The sequence below is a fragment of the Thamnophis sirtalis genome, unplaced genomic scaffold, assembly GCF_051295495.1.
Source record: "Thamnophis sirtalis isolate CommonGarterSnake01/CBP01778 unplaced genomic scaffold, rThaSir2_p1.2 scaffold_3, whole genome shotgun sequence".
Lineage (NCBI taxonomy): Eukaryota > Metazoa > Chordata > Lepidosauria > Squamata > Natricidae > Thamnophis > Thamnophis sirtalis.
This window is the reverse complement of record NW_028261383.1, coordinates 94,697,422-94,710,829: the sequence shown is the minus strand read 5'-3', so window position 1 is coordinate 94,710,829 and position 13,408 is coordinate 94,697,422.

The following is a 13,408-nucleotide window of genomic DNA, read 5'->3' as shown; positions in this document are numbered from 1 at the left end:
TCAGTACATATACCTAGTAAAAATAACTGAGGACTAAACTTTATCCTTCTTTTAAAAACATTTTGCATGACCCACCATATTTTTATCCAAAATGCTTTAACCTTTTGGCAGGTCCACCATATATGATAATATGTAGCATCGAGAGAACCACATCTCCAACATTTAGGCTGTACATTCGGATACATAGAAGCCAACTTTTTAGGATCTAAATGCCATCTATAGAACATCTTGTAAAAATTTTCTCTCAGATTTTGAGCTTGTGTAAATTTCACATTTCTTACCCAGATTCTTTCCCATGTATCCAACATTATTGGTTCCTCAATATTTTGAGCCCATTTTATCATACAATCTTTAACTAATTCTGTTTCCGAATCCATCTGTATCAATACATTATATATCCTCTTTATATGCATTAAGCTTTGATCTCTTATTTGTTTAAACAAATTATCCTCAACTTGAATAAAACCAATTTTTTGATCTATTTTCCACCTAGCCTGTAATTGCCCATACTGGAACCATGTTTGAACTACCTTCTCCTCTTTTAATACCTCTAAAGATTTTAATTGTAATACCCCCCTTTCCGAGGTAAGAAGCTGTCTGTAGGTAATTCTGTCCTGTTTTTGTGCTGTATTCATATTTTCAATTGCGTGTCTAGGAATTGCCCACATGGGTATCTTGTCATTTAATTTATATTGATATTTCTTCCAGACCCGCAATAAAGCATTTCTTAAAATATGACTTTTAAAGTTCTTATCCAATTTTTTGTTGAATAACAGGTAAGCATGCCAACCAAATACCAGATCGTGTCCCTCAATGTTCAATATTCTATCATTGGTTAAGTGAATCCAGTCACTAATTACAGATAATACCACTGCATCATAATATATTTTTAAATTAGGTAGTTTCAGTCCTCCTCTCTCACGTACATCTTGCATTATTTTCATCTTTACCCTCGGCTTCTTTCCTGCCCACACAAATTTGTTGATACCCTTCTGCCATTCTAAAAGGTTCGCATCTTTTTTAAGTATAGGTAACATTTGGAAGAGAAATAAAAATTTTGGTAAAATGTTCATTTTCACTGCCGCTATCCTACCCAGCAAAGATAAGTGCAATTTCTCCCATTTTTTCATCTCTGTCTGTATGCTATGCCAAAGTGGTTCATAATTATGCTTATATAATTTCCCATTTGAAGTTAAAATGTTAACTCCAAGATATTTAACTTTTTTAACTACCTCACATCCTAGCATCACTCCTAATTCTTCCTTTTGTTTAATATTCATATTTATAGCTAATATTTTGGTTTTTCCTAAGTTTATTTTAAAGCCCGACACTTGACCATATTGATTAATCATATTCATTAAAACCATACTAGATTCCTGCACGTTAATGACTATTGTAGCATCCCCACAATCACATAATCAAACTTTGGGTGCTTCTCAAATAGCATGTATTTACGATGGTTGTCTATGGAGAGTCTCAGTCATCCAGGTCATGGTTGTGCCAAAGCTGAAGAAGCTTCTTGGATAAGAAGCGAAATGTCTTCAAAGAACAACCGGAAAGTCCAGTTGCCTCTTGAAATAGCACCTTTGGGATTTACGATGGTTGCAACCTCCCAGGGTCCTAGGATTGTCATTTGCAACCTTCATAGTGAGCAAAGTCAATGAGGGAAGCTAGATTCGCTTAACCTCATATTTCACATAATAATTGTAGTGATTCGCTTAACAACTATGGCAAAAGGGTCACCAAATGGAGCATGACTCACTTAACAATTCCTTTGATTAGCAATGAAAATGTTGGGCTCAATTATGGTCGTAAGCCAAAGGCTACCCATATCTATGGCCTGGGTGTTCTTCCTGTCACCATTACAAACTGTTAGAAATCTTGTGTCAAGACATATTTAGTATGTAGAGGTAGAGACTTTGGCCTTGGATTTCTCTGGAACTGGAGGAAGGGAGGCTGGCTCTTTTGGAACTTATAATTTTAAATTCTGTGTTGCGCAATTTTAAATGGGTATGTTGAGTGCGTGAGACTGAATGAGTTAGTATGAAAGACCCACTTTTTAGTACTATTATTGCTGTATTCTTTTTGTGTTTTAATTATATTGTGGGGACTGCCTGTGTGAGTGCCTGAGTATGCCTGATTCGGAGGACCTGGCGGGACATGCGGGGGCCATTGGGGTGGTTGGGGGAATTATGCCCACGGGAGAGAGTCGGAGCATTGCGGTCATAACAGGGAGAGGCAGATATGGCGGGGACTTTAGGGCTGGCCATTACAGGGGAAGGAGGGTTCGCTATATTGCAGAGATCCCTCCTTCCGGCCCTATGAGTCCCACTCCAAGGTCAGATGGCGTGAGCGATCAGGACCCTGGTCTCAGGCTGCTGTCGCTAAATGCCAGGTCTGTTATCCATAAGGCTCCCCTCGTCCGGGACTTGATTGTAGACGAGGGGGCAGACCTGGCATGTATTACTGAAACATGGCTGGGCACGGAGGGAGGAGTCCCCCTCGTAGAGCTGTGCCCAGACGGGTTTCAGGTGCTTCATCAGCCGAGAGCCCAGGGAAGGGGTGGCGGTGTGGCTATTGTAGTCCGGGAGTCTTTAGCTCCTCGTAGGATCCCTGCTCCGGAGCTTGTCGGGTGTGAGTCCCTGCTAGTGAAGTTGGACCTCAAGGGTCAAGCGGGTTTGCTGCTAACGTACCTGCCTCCCAACTGCGTTGCAGCGGCCCTCCCTGCGCTCCTCGAGTCAATAGCCGAGCTAGCAATTGAGTTCCCTAGACTAATGGTTCTGGGGGACTTCAATTTGCCTTCGCTCGGCGAACACTCTGATGGAGCGCAGGAGTTCATGGCCTCCATGACAGCCATGGGCCTGACCCAGGTAATTCGAGGCCCTACCCACTTGGCGGGACATACACTCGACCTCGTATTCCTCTCGGAGCAGTGGAATTATGATCTTGGTCTGAGGGGAAATGAGACCATTCCCCTGTCGTGGTCAGACCACTACCTACTGAGGCTAGACTTCCGGAGGCCAAACCCCCACCGTAGGGAGGAGGAACCGACCAGGTGGTTCCGCCCCAGGCGACTGATGGACCCTGTTAGGTTCCAGACGGAGCTTGGGGTCATTCCAGATGCTCTCGCCCACAGTTCGGCGGAGACTATTGCTGCGGCCTGGCACTCGGCGGCATCAGAGTCTCTTGACCGAATTGCGCCACTACGGCCCCTCCGGGTCAGCGGCTCGCGGAGACCCCCTTGGTTCACCGAGGAGCTCCGCGAGATAAAGCGCCGGAGGAGACGCCTAGAGCACCGGTGGAGATCCGATAGGTCCGTACCGAACCGAGCATTGTTGACAGCCTGCACCAAGGAGTATATTTGGGCACTGAGAACTGCCAAAAGATCACACATTGCCTCCTTGGTAGCGTCCGCCGAGTCTCGCCCAGCCGCCCTGTTTAGGATAACCCGCTCCCTCCTAAATAGGAGGGAGACGGGGAACCCCATACAGGGAAGGGCTGAGGAATATAGTCAGTTCTTGGCGGACAAAATTGCTCGGTTTCGATCGGAACTGGACTCCACCCCTGCAGATCCAGCCGGGACACAGGGGAATAACTTGGTAGACCATCTCTGGGTTGAGTTTCAGGATGTTGCCTCTGGGGATGTGGACAAGGCTATGCGAGCTGTAAGTTCCTCCACCTGTATACTGGACCCGTGTCCCTCTTGGCTGACTGCCAACAGCAGAGAGGTGACACGAGGCTGGATCCAGGCGGTTGTCACCGCCTCTCTTCGGGAGGGACACCTCCCCACCGCACTTAAGGCGGCGGTGGTGAGGCCCCTCCTGAAGAAACCGTCCTTGGATCCAGCAGTTCTTAACAACTATCGTCCAGTCTCCAACCTCCCCTTTCTGGGGAAGGTTGTTGAGAAGGTGGTGGCCTTACAGCTTCAGCGTACCTTGGAGGAAGCTAACTATCTTGACCCCTTCCAGTCTGGCTTCAGGCCCGGTTACAGCACTGAAACCGCTTTGGTCGCATTGACCGATGATCTCTGGAGAGCCAGAGATGGAGGCTATGCGTCCATCCTGGTTCTCCTTGACCTCTCAGCGGCTTTCGATACCATCGACCATGGTATCCTTCTGCGACGACTGCGGGAGGTGGGGGTGGGCGGCACTGTTTTACAGTGGTTCTCCTCCTACCTCTCGGACAGGTCGCAGTCGGTGTTGGTGGGGAGGGAGAGATCGTCCCCGAGGCCCCTAACCTATGGGGTGCCGCAGGGTTCGGTTCTGTCCCCCCTGCTATTTAACATATACATGAAACCGCTGGGCGAGATCATTCGGAGGCACGGGATTAAGTACCATCAATATGCGGACGATACGCAGTTGTATCTGTCCGCCCCGTGCCAACTCAATGAAGCGGTGGACGTGATGAACCGGGGCCTTGAGGCTGTTAAAGACTGGATGAGAGCTAACAAACTGGTACTCAACCCGGAAAAGACCGAGTGGCTGTTGTGTTTTCCTCCCAAAAATTTGGTTAACGTTCCATCAATCAGGCTGGGGGGGCAAAATTTATTCCCCTCAGATAGGGTCCGCAACTTGGGAGTCCTCCTGGATCCACAGCTGAGTTTTGACCACCATCTGTCGGCTGTGACCAGGGGGGCATTTGCCCAGGTTCGCCTGGTGCGCCAGTTGCGGCCCTACCTGAACCGGGAGGCTCTCACAACAGTCACTCGAGCCCTTGTGATCTCTAGGCTGGAATACTGCAATGTGCTCTACATGGGGCTGCCCTTGAAGAGCATCCGGCGACTTCAGCTAGTCCAGAACGCGGCCGCGCGAGTGATCATGGGCGCACCACGGTTCGCCCATATAACACCAATCCTCCGTGAGCTGCGCTGGCTACCTGTTGATCGCCGGGTGCACTTCAAGGTCTTACTTACCACCTATAAAGCGCTCCATGGTAGTGGATCTGACTATTTGAGAGACCGCCTCCTGCCAATTACCTCCCTGCGTCCCATCAGATCGCACAGAGTAGGCCTCCTCCGAATTCCATCCGCCAGTCAGTGCCGACTGGCGACTACGCGGAGGAGAGCCTTCTCAGTTGCAGCTCCGACATTATGGAACAACCTCCCCGTGGAGATCCGTACCCTCACCACAGTCCAGGCCTTCCGCACAGCCCTCAAGAACTGGCTATCCCGTCAGGCCTGGGGATAGGATTACTCTCACCCCGCCCGAATGTTGAGTGAATGTTGTGTTTTTATGACCAATTTCCTTTAATCACGATTTTTTTTTTCTTTTTAAGTTTTGTCTTGCACCCCCTTCCCTTTATTGCTGTAAGCCGCCCTGAGTCCCCTCAGGGAAAAGGGCGGCATATAAATTTGCAATAAAACATAAAACAATAAAAAACAGTAGCTTCATCCAATTCTACCTTTGTGTAATGATTCTCTATGATGCTAAAGCTTTGGATGTAGTGGATGTTAAAGTCTATCATGTCCAGCAGAATTCTGGTTCTAAGTCTCATTTGCTTTAAAAGGGTCAATCCCATGATTCTCTCTTCCCATGTTCCCTTAGTTCTCTTCCCCAATCAAGTCCTATGCTTCTGGAAATAGGGTATATTATTCCCAGGAATCCTGTTATTAATGTTGAGTCCAGGGACTCCTTGGCAGTTTGGCAATTGGTATAAATGGACTCACATCCCTGGTTATAGGGCAAGTCCTTCCGTGTGTGTGTGTGCGCGCGCGCGCACGCATCATAATATATATAGGGATGCTGTGGCTCAGTGGCTAAAACGCTGAGCTTGTCGTTCAGAAAGGTTGGCTGTTTGGTGGTTTGAATCCCTAGGGCCGCGTAACAGAGTGACCACCCATTACTTGTCCCAGCTTCTGCCAACCTAGCAATTCAAAAGCACATAAAAATGCAAGTAGAAAAAATAGGAAACACCTTTGGTGGGAAGGTAACAGTGTTCCAGGCACCTTCAGCGTTTAGTCATGCTGGCCACATGACCATGGAGACGTCTTTGGACAGCGCTGGCTCTTCGGCTTTAAAACAGAGATGAGCACCGCCCCTAGTGTCAGGTATGACTAGCACATATGTGCAAAGGAACCTTTACCTTTACACAAACTATATATATAGGCCTAATGGCTAAGATGTCTGCCTAGTATGTAATATAGCCCAGGTTCAAATCCCAGTAAGGGTATGGCTAGCAGATGAGAGCTAAATAGCTTGAAGGGAGACTATACTAGTCTCCCTTTATTTATTTATCAGCACAAATACAACAAAATGTAACAAAAAGGCAACAGTAAAAATATTGAGTTTCTGCCTGGATGGTCTCTTGTGACGAGCCGAAGGACAGAGAATGGAAGTAGTGATCTTCCTCCCATATTTGGGCATACCGGGGGTTGTAAAAATCTAATAGATACCTTTCATCCTGGCTTGGCTGATAACTGATAAGAGCCTGTGGCCTAATGGCTAAGATGTCTGCCTAGTATGTAATATAGGCCAGGTTCAAATCCCAGTAAGGGTATAGCTAGCTGATGAGAGCTAAATAGCTTGAAATAGATCTATACTAGTCTCCCTTTATTTATTTATCAGCACAAATATAACAAATGTAACAAAAAGGCAACAGTAAAAAATATTGGGTTTCTGTCTGGATGGTCTCTTGTGACGAGCCGAAGGACAGAGAATGGAAGTGTGATCTTCCTCCCATATTTGGGCATACCAGGGGTTGTGACTTTAAATATATACCTTTCACCCTGGCCTGGCTGATAAGGAGTCGAGCTCTGTAGCTCAATGGTTAACACATCTGTCTAAGAGGCAGTAGAGCACAGGTTCAATTCCCAGCAAGGGTATGGCTAGCTGATGAGAGCTAAATAGCTTGAAATAGATCTATACTAGTCTCCCTTTATTTATTTATCAGCACAAATATAACATTATAAAATTTTGGAAAGAACAGATCACTCAAGTGAGTGTTCTGGTAGTTGCTAATCGTTGCTAATCGTGGCCACAATTTCTGCAATTAGTTGAAAGTGGAAGACTTTACCAAAGGAGCACATATACTATCAGTATTAGAAGCAATACTAAAAAAAATCAACTAGCACAGCTATTATACTATTTCTGGCAGTAACTCTGGGAGGGGGATTTTTATGTCTAACATCAATACTGATAATCATATTGCTTTCTGGCAGTGGTGCTGCTATAATTCAGTCCCTTTTCTCCTGATGACTGACGCAGGGTATCATTAGTTCCATATTCTCTACTGTTGCTGATGGTTCTGTATCCTGGTTAACACATTTCTACTACTGAGAAGTCAATTGCAAAAAGAAATTTAAAAAAACATTACAGCATAATTGCAAATTTTCATTTGAATATGGTTGCACAAGAGAAAAATTTCTATTGGGATAGTAGGAGGGAGGGAAACCCAGGAATCTCTCTCCGTCCCTCCGTCCCTCCCTCTCTCTCTCTCTCTCTTACACACACACACACACACACACACACACACACACACACACACACTTGCCTGGAGACAAAAGATTCTGGCAAATAGCCCTGAGTTTACAGCCTTGCCAGCAACAGATGTCTGCACATATACAACACCTCTTGAAACAACCAACCACAGAAACGTATTGATTTAAAAACCTATTTCTCTCTCTGTTACGTTGAGCTATGTCAAAACAATGGTCTCAAGACTGCACAGATATGGGTGGCTTTATTTTATTTGTTACTGATCTTCTCATTCAGGTCTACAACACGTTACCTTTACATAAATGACTGTGAGTGTAGACACACCCTAATTAAGTGTATCTGCTCTGAGCTCATTGAATAAACAATACTCTAAGGCATTTTGACAAATTCCTCTGGAAACACCGATTCAGACTTTCCTCAGATGACTTACTATTTTCTTTTCTGTTTAGGCAGTTCTTACTTGCTCCTGTCTGCAGTGGCAGTTTTCCTTCTCTTCCTTGTATCCCATAAACATTGTTGTTTAACAGTGAAACAAATGGGTCTGGTTTTTGTGGAGAGGGGAAAGGGAGGAGGAGGTGTTCATGAGGATGGAGGAGTAAGAAGTTAGCATTTCTCATAAGATATTTCAATTATTCTCAAAAAACATATTTGTAATGAAAATCAATGTTATTCCCTCTGCTATGAGTTCCACAGTTGGCTCTCTCTTTTCATTTATATTTTCAGTGATAATAATACCAAATTACCTTTCAGAGTTGTTGATATGACTGATTACCTTACAAGCATATAGAATAGAATAGAATTGAATTGAATTATTTATTGGTCAAGTGTGATTGGACAAGGAATTTGTCTGGTGCATATGCTCTCAGTATACATGAAAAGAGAAGATACATTGGTCAAGAATCATAAGGTACAGCACGTAATGATAGTCATAGGGTACAAATAAGCAATCAGGAAACAATCGATATCAATATAAATCGTAAGGATACAGCTAAAGATAATTAGTATGATAAAGATAATTAGTAATATTATGCAGAAAATATATGTGCTAATATCTAGCATTCACTGTTCATTCAATTTTGCCAAAGGAAGGGGACTCCTAAAAAGTGATAGTTTCCCAAGGAAAACTATTGGTTTATTTTTGCTTTTCTATCCCATCTTCTCTCCGGGGCTCAAGGGAAGGTCATATAACAGGTAAAGGAGATAATGTCTATGGAGATTCTCAGTCATCCAGGTCATAGTTGTCCCAAAAGGCGCCTTTTTTTTTTTCAAAAGACTGGATTTTATTTTTCCTTGAAGATGTTTCGCTTCTCATAAAGCTTCTTCAGTTCTGAAGAACTGATGTCCAGTTGCCTTTTGAAAAAGCACCTTTGGGATAAAGGAGAGAATGAGATTGAACCGGCTGGGGAAGAGTGTAAGCATGAGCAGAAGCAGGGAATAGATTTCTTAAAGGGCTTGAAAGAAACAGGAAGAAAGCCAGGAATCTGAGGAAAATGGGAAGCAATAGAGAAACTCAGGCACATACAGTGGGTAAGGTAAAGGTTCCCCTCACACATATGTGCTAGTTTTTTCGACTCTAGGGGGTGGTGCTCCTCTCCATTTCAAAGCTGAAGAGCCAGCGCTGTCCAAAGATGTCTCCATGGTCATGTGGCCGGCATGACTAAATGCTGAAGGCACACAGAATGCTGTTACCTTCCTACCAAAGATGGTTCCTATTTTTCTACTTGCATTTTTAAGTGCTTTCAAACTGCTATGTTGGCAGAAGCTGGGATAAGTAACGGGAGCTCACTCCACTATGCGGCACTAGGGATTCGAACTGCTGAACTGCTGACCGTTCTGATTGAAAAGCTCAGCAACTTAGCCACTGAGCTATTGCGTCCCTTATATACAATGTGTAGAGGAAGTGAAAAAAACAGTAAACCAAGAGAAAGAATGTCAATATGCCACATGGAGATAGAAAGAGAAAGAAGATTGGGATATGTTCATGGGAATAAGACTGCTCTAAAATTGAATGAGGATCCCTGGACATTGGGAGGAGGGTATGTATGTATGTATGTATGTATGTATGTATGTATGTATGTATGTATGTATGTATGTATGTATGTAATCTGTCTGTCTGTCTGTCTGTCTGTCTGTCTATCCATCCATCCATCCATCCATCCATCCATCCATCCATCCATCCATCCATCCATTTATTTATTTATTTATTTATTAAATTTATATGCTACCCATTTCACTGGGTGAAGCAACTCTTGTTCGGGAGATCTAAATAACCTGGTTATTTAGATTGTATTTATTTAGGTTATTTAGATTGTATTTATTTAGATTTGACTTTTGTGGGAAATACTCAGCATGTATTGGGGGGAGGGTATGTATGTATGTATGTATGTATGTATGTATGTATGTATGTATGTAATCTATCTATCTATCTATCTATCTATCCATCCATTTATTTATTTATTTATTTATTTAGTTATTTATTATTAAATTTATATGCTACCCATTTCACTGGGTGAAGCAACTCTTGTTCAGGAGATTCACAACTAGACAGGTTATTTAGATTGTATTTATTTAGATTTGACTTTTGTCGGAAATACTCAGCATGTGGTAGCCCTGCCTACTCCATGGACTATATCTAAAGATCATCATGCTTAGAATTGATCTTCTAAAACCACAGGGATAATTTAATGACTAATTTAAATCTCAGTTCTTTCACTGGTTCATTTCTAAGCTGGACCAAGTCTGAATCCAGTTCACTGTTTCCATCATCCATTTTCCCTTTCATCAGGGTTTCCAGCCTGCTTGTTTCTTTATGGATATTGCATGATTTCCCCAGACTTTTAACTTCTCTTCGCTACTCCAAATCCTTTGTACATCCCCTCCCACTGAAGAAATCTGCCTCTGCTAAATATTGAACTGAAATTGAAGGACACAGTGGAAAAGAGCATACAGGAAAGCATTCAGGAGAAATAACCCCCACCCAGAGCCAATGTGGATGATTGTTTATTAGCTTGGTGGAAACTGAATATTTAAAATATTGTTCTTCAAAAAATGAATCCTGGGAACAGGAAAAAAACACCACATTGTCTGATCCACTTGGGAGCAACTCATTTGGCCTCTTCCAGAGTATAAACCAGTCAATTGCTCTGCAATTATGAAGTGAGACTATTTATGACCAAAAAAATATTTTTTTAAAACTGTCTCCTAAAAGAACACAGGAGGTTTGCTGGTTTTCATTTAAAAGACATCTTGATTAATTTGAGAATGAATACAGTTGATAAGCTTTGCCAAATGTGGCACATTCCAGAAATATTGGACTACAGACACTATAAACTCTGCTGCCTGGGAATTATGAGCACTGTAATCCAACTTCTCCATGGGTGCCAAGTTCGTGATGGCTTGTATGAACAGAGGGTAGAAACCATCGCTGGAAGAGAAATGGACTGGCCTTCAGAATGTGCACAAGGGATTGCCTCATCAAAAATGAGTGAAGCAGGATTTTAAAAAATGATTGTATGTCAATTGTGTTTTAAAGTACTTTTGATCTCATGATCTCTCTTTTATGGAATTTTTTTCCTTGCTGCCATATTAAAAATCACAATTTGGTGACATATTTTGGAGGCTCTTGATACATATCCAAAACTTTTGGGTGCTTCATCTTGGGATCTCTATTTGTATATCTCTGAACTAGAAAGCATTGGTGATATTATATTAACAGAATCTATAATTCAATTTTATGGGCACAAATTAATAGTGACATCCAGGACTTAGCACATCTGTTAAAAATTATTGGAAATAATCATTTTAAAGATTTTTTTTAAGGAAGAAAAATTTCCAGGTTATGGGTATGTTTAGCTATATATTTTATAAGCTTATTTTATAAACAATTACAAAACACTTTACTTTCATATTTACTGAAACTATTTATCTCGGAGTTTCTCAAACTTGACAACTCTAAGATGTGTAGAGTTGAACTCTTAGAATTCCCTAGCCAGAATTGAGTTCACACATCTTAAAATTATAAAGGTTGAAAAATAGTGCTTTAATTTATTCTGATCATTGATCACTGATTCTGGAAGTAGTAAAAATCTCCAGATCCTGAAGTAGATCCAAATAATAACAAAGAAAAATTCATATGTCACCTAGTCATGTAAGCAATCCCTGTTAAAAATAATAATGCCACTCCAAATTATAATAAGCATCATAAATTACTATCCTGAACTTTAGTAAATAGGATAAAAATGTTGATATGGAATACATATCAACATCAAGATTCATTTCCAAGAGGAATATACCTGATTTAAAATATTGAATATAATTAACTACTTTCAAACATCATGAGTGGTCTTCTTAATTTGGACAAATTCAAGGTCTACGAAATGATGGAAATGTCCTTTTTTTAAAAGCCTTTAATTATAGTTACTAAACATTAACATTGAATAGCGTAACTATATTCATCTGGTATTGCCATATTTAGAACCAGATTCAGTTTTATCTTCTGGGTTTAAGGGTTTCTTTTCTCATCAATATGATATATATTAGGTATGGCAGTCTTAGACAAGAGAATTAGATACAATCTAAAAATCAGACTTAAAGTAAGAAGTAACATCAATATTGTAGAACTGGACATGTATAGTGTGAATGGGACTAGTTGTTGCAAAATGTAGTACTGTATATGTCCATTGGCCTCGGGCTTTAAAGGAAAGGACACATACTTGCTACTGTTCAGTGGTAGGCTCCAAGTAACAATTAGAACCAGATTCCAATTATTCACCCATGAGCTGTCACTTGGTCAGTATGCCAACCCTCCATCTAAAGACTGATTATGTATCTATTTGAGTGTAGAAGTTGAGTCTGTTTTATACCGGTACATCCATTTAAAGTGACCACTGTACTCACTTTGACGAACAGAACTCTTTAGCATGACCAACTCCACTCATGATAATGAACTTGAAGTTTTCTTATCAAATGACCAATACCCAGATGCTTCAAAGGCAGTGGCATTTTAAAAAATGTAGCCTTTTATTTAAATTTTTATTTATTCTTTATTTTATTTATAGAGGCCATTTAGACCTGCAATGAAATCTCAGCTTTATAGGACTTCTTCCTTTTTTTATAATATATGTATGTACTATATATAATTATTAACACATGTAATAATGTGTGTTGCATTTTTAAATACTGTGACTTGGTCTTGGGTCATAAATAACTCATCCATGATTTTTTTTCCCAAATTCTTTTTAATCCTACTTTATCTTGTGGGGCAAGCATCCACAAAAGCAGATCACATTTTTTACCTAATTAACAGAATAAATAATAAAATATAGGAAAACCAATGTTATTTGCAACATATATATACAGTGTGTGTGTGTGTGTGTGTGTGTGTGTGTATGTACGTACATACGTACGTACATACATACATACATACATACATACATACATACATATATATATATATATATATATATATATATATATATATATATATATATATGCATGTATTGAGTTCAGGGAGATTTAAACTCTAGAGAAGTGTATACAAGATCACAGTCCAAAATGAATTTGGTTTAAAAAGAAGTAGATTAAAGCCAAATTCTCTAAAAGTTCAACCAAAAGAAAATTATTACAGATATCCACAATAACAGTAGAAGTCTTGAGGCTTTCTAGAATGAGACAGAAATAAACAAATGAACACTAATAGCTCTCTAGTCTGAGACAAAAAGGAAGGTATGCCTTTCATAGCATCAACAATTTGCCAGCAATATCTGGAAATAATGGTCAACAGTGGAAAGAGGACAGACAAAACATCACAATGCAAGCCCCACTCATTTTGTATGATCAGGTGTACACAAGGGTTGGAGCTTGCATTGCAACATTAGTCTGACATCATGCCAATTCTGGCACATCACTGTTCCCCTATCCCTCAACCACCTATGAGTTTGCCTGAAGCTTATAAGAGATGAAGGGAGCTCCATGAC